Source organism: Limulus polyphemus, unplaced genomic scaffold, assembly GCF_000517525.1.
Source record: "Limulus polyphemus unplaced genomic scaffold, Limulus_polyphemus-2.1.2 Scaffold678, whole genome shotgun sequence".
Lineage (NCBI taxonomy): Eukaryota > Metazoa > Arthropoda > Merostomata > Xiphosura > Limulidae > Limulus > Limulus polyphemus.
Genome location: NW_013666288.1, coordinates 449,394 through 456,827, shown reverse-complemented (window position 1 = coordinate 456,827; position 7,434 = coordinate 449,394). Strand labels below are relative to the sequence as shown.

The window sequence follows — 7,434 nt, the reverse complement described above, 5'->3', positions numbered from 1 at the left end:
ACTGATCTTGGCGTGAATCAGTGTTTCAAGGTATGAAGCAAGCAATATGGAGATTGGAAACCACACACCAGGAATTCGAGTACTATGTCCTACTAGATGGACAGTTTGTGCTGATTTTGTGTGTAACATTATCAACAATTACACTATTTTACAAGATACTTGGAACGAAGCTCCAGAAATAGTGCAAGACACAGAAACCAAAGATAGAATTAAAGGGGTTTCATAATGAATGAAATTATTGGCTTTCTTTTTGGTGCTATTCTCAGTGAACTGTTATTACATCATATCGATAATATGGATAAATCACTACAGAAGAAGAATATTTCTGCAAGCAAAGGACAGCAAGTTGGAAAAATTGTCATCGACACTGTTGGCACCTTATGAACTGAACAATCATACTCTCTATTTTGGCAAAAGTTAATTCAGTGGCTAGCTCTATTCTGTTGGAGAGCTACAATTTCCTCGCAGATGCAGGTTACCAATTCTCTATGAAAATGGATTGACAAGTTACCAGTTCATGAATTTCCCATGTTGTATTATCGCCAGCTTTAGATACCATAGTAAATTGTATAAAGGATCATTTGGAGCAATCTGGTTACAAGATATATTCGAAGCTTGAGCAACTAATGATCAAAGCATGCGAAGAGTTTGAATAAAAGTTACAGTTTGTATGTGAATTTTACAATGTTAACTTCAAATGTAGATTTAAAGAACTCTATGGGCCTTCTCGTGAGTCAACAGAACTTTCTATCACAATTTTTGATATTAAAGAGTATTTTCAAATCATTATCTATCGGTCATTATCTTCTGGATCAGGTTTGAAATTAGTGTTAGTTAAACCAGCTACTAATGCAACATATAAGCATTATTTTAGTGTATTGCTTAGAGTGAAAAGTTATCTCAGACATGCTGTCCCAGCAAAGATTGAACAATCTTATGATTTTACATGTTTACAAAGAACAAACCGATTCTCTAAATGAGCCTTATGTTTCAAATGATTGTGTTAGAAAATAAGAACATAAATGATAACTGTTTGGTCGATTTAAGTAATCAAGTTTAAACTGCCAGCATGTAATTAAACTATATATTTAGTGATTATTGTTACTAAATTGTGTGTAAATAAATAAAATTAAAATTGCAAATAACTATTGTATTCTGTGTCAAAATAATTGCCTCAAATGCAAACTCAATGCATAAAAAAATCAAAATTTTTCTGGGGTTATGCCCACTGACTCGCCTAAATTTAGCTGCCTCTTGCAGCAGTATTGCTGCACACTTGGTGCCCCAACAGCAAAATCTAGCTTCCTCCAGGGCTGACTTATTTTCAGAGTCAAGAGTTGGATAAAACAGTGGTTTTTTTCTATCATATGACTCGATCACCTTTTCTCTAACTCTTAGTGAAGCCAGTTCACCAGAGATTCATCTCAAGAAGATGGTCGACGTGTAATATACGCTGCTGTGCATTCAACAACTTCTGTAACAAGTACATTAATGTATCAATTTGTTGGAGCACAAGATGAGATACAGTACAATTAGAATCCAAAAGCATTCCGTGTTATTTCCACATATCATCGACATATCCAATCTGGCCTTTTTTACATAATTTTTTTAGTGTCTTGTTGTAGAGCTTCTTATGTTGTCTGGCGGCCTTTACTCGATTTGAATGTGCAAACTAACCCAAACTATAACCACTCCATATAGTATTGGGGAAAATTGTGGGACATCTGCTCTAGGGTGAGAAAAATACATCACATTACAGGAAGCAAAATACTTTAACTTAAGCACGTTCAGTGAATAACCCATGGATCTCTGTTCAATTGCAGTTATGCCATCATGATGCAGGGTAAGTGTTCATTCCAGTTGGTTTGTTCAATGTTAATAAACTTTGTAAGCCTATGCTTGGCAATCTGTATCACTCATTCCAGTAAACCATAAAATTAGGGGAGATAAGGTGAAGCATGCCTTTTCACCACATCCAACATGCTTCACAACTTAGAGAGCAGATTGGTTGTTAAAGGTAGTTCCCTGATCCATGTAGATCTGTTCAACTGTTTTGAACAGGAATATCCTGTGCTCTACCATTGCATCAGTCAAGGACTTTTCAGAATTATCGGCACATTTTACGGGTAATAGTTGCAAGCCTGGATTTTTATCTGCTGGAATACCATTTCTGGTTTACAGCCACAGACTTCATCAACTTAAGTGAGACATTTCTCTTATTACAGTCACTTTAGTGCAAACTCTATTAGTCTCTCGAAAGTAGTGAGCATGTTACACAAGCTAAATGAGATGATGCAGAATTCATACAGGTCATCTCTTGTGACTTTGGATTTTTTCTGTTTCTCGATTTTGGTATAATGTGATTAATTCAGCAATAATTTAAGTTCAGTTAAATATAAGTTAGCTAGCGTTTGAAAATAGCTATATTACTATGGAAGTTACTGAATCTGATGTGGCAAACTTGAGGTAGTTTGTGTCAGTATTGACAGAACAGGTGGAAATGTTAACACGCATGATGACTGATCTACTAGCAAGAGAAAAAATCACGAGATAGTTATCGAAAGATATAATTAGTGCTATTTGTCGCTCGATATTGTTATTGATATTGAAAGGTATTGTTAAAATAGTGTACTTGCTGTATTTATTTCTATTTTTTTGGAATTAGTTTTTTTCTTTCTGGTTCTTTTCCCTGATTCCATTATTATTGATCTACTGATGTTTATGATAAATTGTTTATTAATATTGGTGTGAAGTCCTGGCCAAGTACTTGTTTATTAACTGTGTTTTGGTAAGTGTTGAATTTATTTCTAAGTGTTTTTATTGTGAATAAAGAGTTTTTCGTTGTTGAACCTTGATTGTAGCGGGGTGTTCATTTGAGACCATTACCATCTATTGTGCTCCAAGAAAGTCTGCATTGCAGTTGTTTCATTGGATATGTCATTTATATCTATGTGATATTGAATGATTGTTGTTTGATGCAATCCATCATCTGGTCCCATAAGTACATTAGTACATTCCACCAGTGAATTGCTGCTGCATTCAGTCTAGATTGTCTGCACAGTCCTCAACTAGCAATCTCAGATGTGTCGGTAATTATGTATTAACTTTGAGATCGGGCAGAACTCAACCCTTTCGGTGGTCAGACGTTCTGAATTAGGGACTACTATTTCATAAACAGAGTATTTAACTAAACACAAAAAAGTGTTAAACAGATAAGTGAAACCTCTTTTTAGGATTTTGTAACAAATATACTACTTTGCCTATTCAAGTGTTTAGTTACCTCTTTCAAAGTGTTCTGAATTATATGAAAACTGAAAAATTACGTAGCTCGCCTACTGCATTATATCTAGTTCTGTTGATTAATATAAACTTGATTATTATTTTATGTAATTTGTAAAATAAAATATGTCTCTAGTCGTTAGTTAATTTTCTGTAAAAATTCTTTCCGAAGAAACTTTAGCGATACAAGTCCTTTCTTAAATAAAAGTGGTTTATTTCTTCTGAATACAACTTTGCAATACACTTAATTTTCACAGTCACGCTATAACAAACGCTATAATTCACAACGAACGACTCACGTGCTCGACTCAAGTGTCCGTCTCTATCTCTGTCTGCAGTTCAAATACATTCCATTGTTGCCGTCACTTCTTACCGGTCTTATATATATATATACAAAAAGCGTACATCTCGTTTCTTCGTGAATCTTCTAGAATATCATGACGTGTTACCAGAGTCACGTGACTACCGCTGTCGTAACAGTATTTTTTAAATCTACAAAAAGACAAGATTAAAGACGATATTTTGAAGAGTTTAGATTATTTGTCTGCTTAGTTTCTTATACTGATTTGCTATTTTAAGTTTTCTTTGTATTAAATTGCTTTTTGACAAGCGATATATTTACTACTTTTAAAAAACTTATCATATTAAATTGACAACAAAGAAATCACTACACCCTTATTTTTTTATTAACTGTTAACTATTGTTGCCACAAAATTTGTGATAAAAAACAAGCTAAGTGCAGATTTTTTTTCCTTCACACTCTTTATATTTTGTCCATTGCGATTTCAGATCTGACATTTTATTTTTCACACCTCTGAATTTGAATCTACAGTGGAAAATTAAGAGGAATGTAAAAAAACGAAACAAAGAAATTGTATTTAACGTGATCTTTATCACAAATTTTTAGACCTATTGGTTTATAATTCTTCGTCAGCTTTCGGTGTTAAACCGTTATGTTTATTATTGTTGTTATTTAGCAATAAGACAATCTAATTTCTTTTTGAGCTTACTTACTGATTAATTATATTTAATACAAGTTACAATGTACATCTTTTACAGTAAGTAAGATTTGTTTCAGATCAGGTACGACGTTTCGATCACTTGTGTACTTGAGAATGATTGCACCAGTGGCCGAAATGTCGTACCTGTTCTAAAAACAAATCTTATTTACTTTAAAAGCAGTAACTTGTAATATAATAAGACAATCTGTTAACTTCAATTTTTTAGGCTCATAATCTACTGTGTTATACATGTTACAAAACAAAAAAAAGCAAGAAAATATTATTACTTAGTAAACAAAACACAATGTGTTTTTGTTTTACAGTTACGGATGAAAGTTTTGTGATTGATACTATAAAATGTTTAAGATAAAAAATTACTGTTAAAAACGAAAAACAGAAGTCCTTTCTCGAACACGATGTTAACACCATTTCAATCGACAGTGCTGATATTTCCACAGTCCCTGGTTAGAGAAAATAAGACTATTTATAGAAACACATTTACAAAATTTTACAGTGTGTGATCATGAGTTTAACTCAAAATAATAACATAAAATACCCGTATTTTTAAAAACACTTTAAACGTTCAGTAAAATAAGCACAAACACTTTTTCTTATCATTTATCCATTTTGTTAAGAAAAACTATATGAATCTTTGTGATGTAATCAAATAAAAAACAACAACGTGAAATTTCCAGATTCTATTTGATAATGCCCCGAATCCCCTGTTGGTGTCTTGAAAAATCATAATAGAAAGTCATAATCGATATCATCTGAAATGCTGAAAACTCCTGAGCCTGTGGGTCAGACCTCAGAACCTTTTAAATACCTAGCGACACCTCTACTGAAATGCTAATAATCTATTAATATATTACGGCAGTATCAAATTAAACTTGCAAACCGTTATTTTAATGAATTACTCAGAATATGGCATCAAAATGCTGACATTGAGTTAATTATAAGTGTTTATATAAAAGTATACTTACTGATAGTGATTATCGTGTTCACTGATAACCGCTGTTAAAACATAGTCTTTGGGAACAGTTTAGCGTAAGTCTCCATCCCAGTTATTAACATGCTCTGTCCAAGCGCAAGTGCTGTATTCTGTACATTTATTTTTGTCTTTACAGCAATAGATTTTTCATCTAAATGATAAAATAATCATAATTTTAAAAATTCTCACTCTTTCTATATATATACGTATATATTAGGATTCACAGATAAACAACGTTCACTGCCCCAGAAAAGTTATTACGATTCCCTATTTGGGTAAATGTTTGCAGATAACTTCACACAAAATAATCGGATCATATAATGCATTAACTTCACACAAAATAATCGGATCATATGATGCATTAACTTCACACAAAATAATCGGATCATATAATGCATTAACTTCACACGAAATAATTTGATCATATGATGTAATAACTTCAGACTAAATAATCATATATAATACATGAACTTCAGACTAAATAATCAAATCATAAAATGCATTCATGAGGACATCGCAGAAGTTATTATCGTTTTCAGTTGAAGTAACAAAGTTAGCATAACATATGAAAATAAATATTTTTACCTTCTCTCTTCATAGTAATTGTTATGATAACTGCTAAAAACCCACGATCCCTTCTCCATTACCGCAGGTGAAATGAAGCAAATTGTTCCAGTTGTTGACGTAGTTCGTGAAATAACACGATAGATCTTTAAAAGCTCCCTCACAATTCCAACTCCAATCCACGTTGTGGTTTTCATGGATACTAAAGATGAATCACAATACTATCTCTATGTTATATTATATACATACTAACTTTCAGTTTTTGATATAACTTTAAAGTTTTGTACATAAAATATCTAAACAATCAACAGTATACAAAATACAAAATTGAAATACGTTGGTCACAAAACTTAGGATTAGATATGAAACCCATTTAAGATTCAAATGATTGTAAGCTATATATTAAATTGAGTTTTAACATATGCATTTCAGATATGTCTACTACATGGATTTTGAAACAACATGACTAAATGTAAATCAAACAATTTCTACGCAGATGGGTTGTACAGAGGTTGAAAATAGCCACTGTTAAATAAATGATTATCTACAAACTACAATTATTTTGGAACTTCTTAAGTTTCCAAAAAAAAAGTAAAACAAATGTAACACAATTTCTTGTTTGCCAGACACAAGATTATAAGAAAACATAATAAATATTTGAAGATAAAACGAAAGCAAAACACCATCCCAGTTGTTCACTCAAGCCTCTGCGAAGGTAATGGTACTAAAGATGATTATGACGAGAGCCGGGGAGATCATGTTGGCTACGTTAGATTAGTTGCACTAGTAGAACCAAACACAAGTGGTATGACCTCCCAATCTTATACTCAAGAGTTCAACTAGAAGATTCACTGACGGGACAATGTTGGATTTTCTTTAATAGATTGTTTACGCAGAGTATTCATGATGAAACTTTGTAGAATGGACGGCAACTGCCTGTTGTAGAGACAAGTGTAGAGGATGGTATTCTGGTATTCTTTATAGTATTCTCCACAATCCACCAGAATACTATAAAGACCGACAAAACCTTACACACACACTGAGCTGAAGAAACGTCGTCCTCTACATTTGTGTCTCTACAACAAAGTTTCAACAATGTTGGACGCTTCTTCGAAAAGCAACTAGAGAGAACAAATCTCAAAAACTGTTACTGTTCTTTTAATATAGTCGTTGTTTAATTATTCTAGCTTTAAGTATGGAACTAATCGTGTCATTAAATAAACAATGTAACTGTACAACACTTAAAATTTTAATACCTGCAGAAAGTACTCGTAAAATCAATCTCCATCTAATTTTAGAGAGTTTTTTTTGTTTAAAACTGGTAAACTACTGTGGGCTTTTAATTAACACTAACCTTTGGAAGCACCGATATTAGTTAAAATAAAGAAGAGGGGGGATATAGCTTTCGCTAATACATATTTTTACATTTTGTTGTTATATTAGAACCGATTAATTACCGTATTTTTCGGAATATAAGACACACTGGTGTATAAGACGCACCCTTACTTTGAAGACACAGTCGCATTTGAAATATTTTTACTGAACAAAAATTCAATTTGATACTTTAAAAATTAGTATATATTGTTCTAAAAACAAAAG

The 7,434-nt window shown here is 32.4% G+C and overlaps 1 pseudogene; it reads right to left on the bottom strand.

The window, feature by feature from the left end:
* Window positions 1-4,699: 4,699 nt before the first annotated feature.
* Window positions 4,700-6,594, bottom strand: LOC106459901 (annotated as a pseudogene).
* Between the last annotated feature and the right edge of the window lie 840 nt (window positions 6,595-7,434).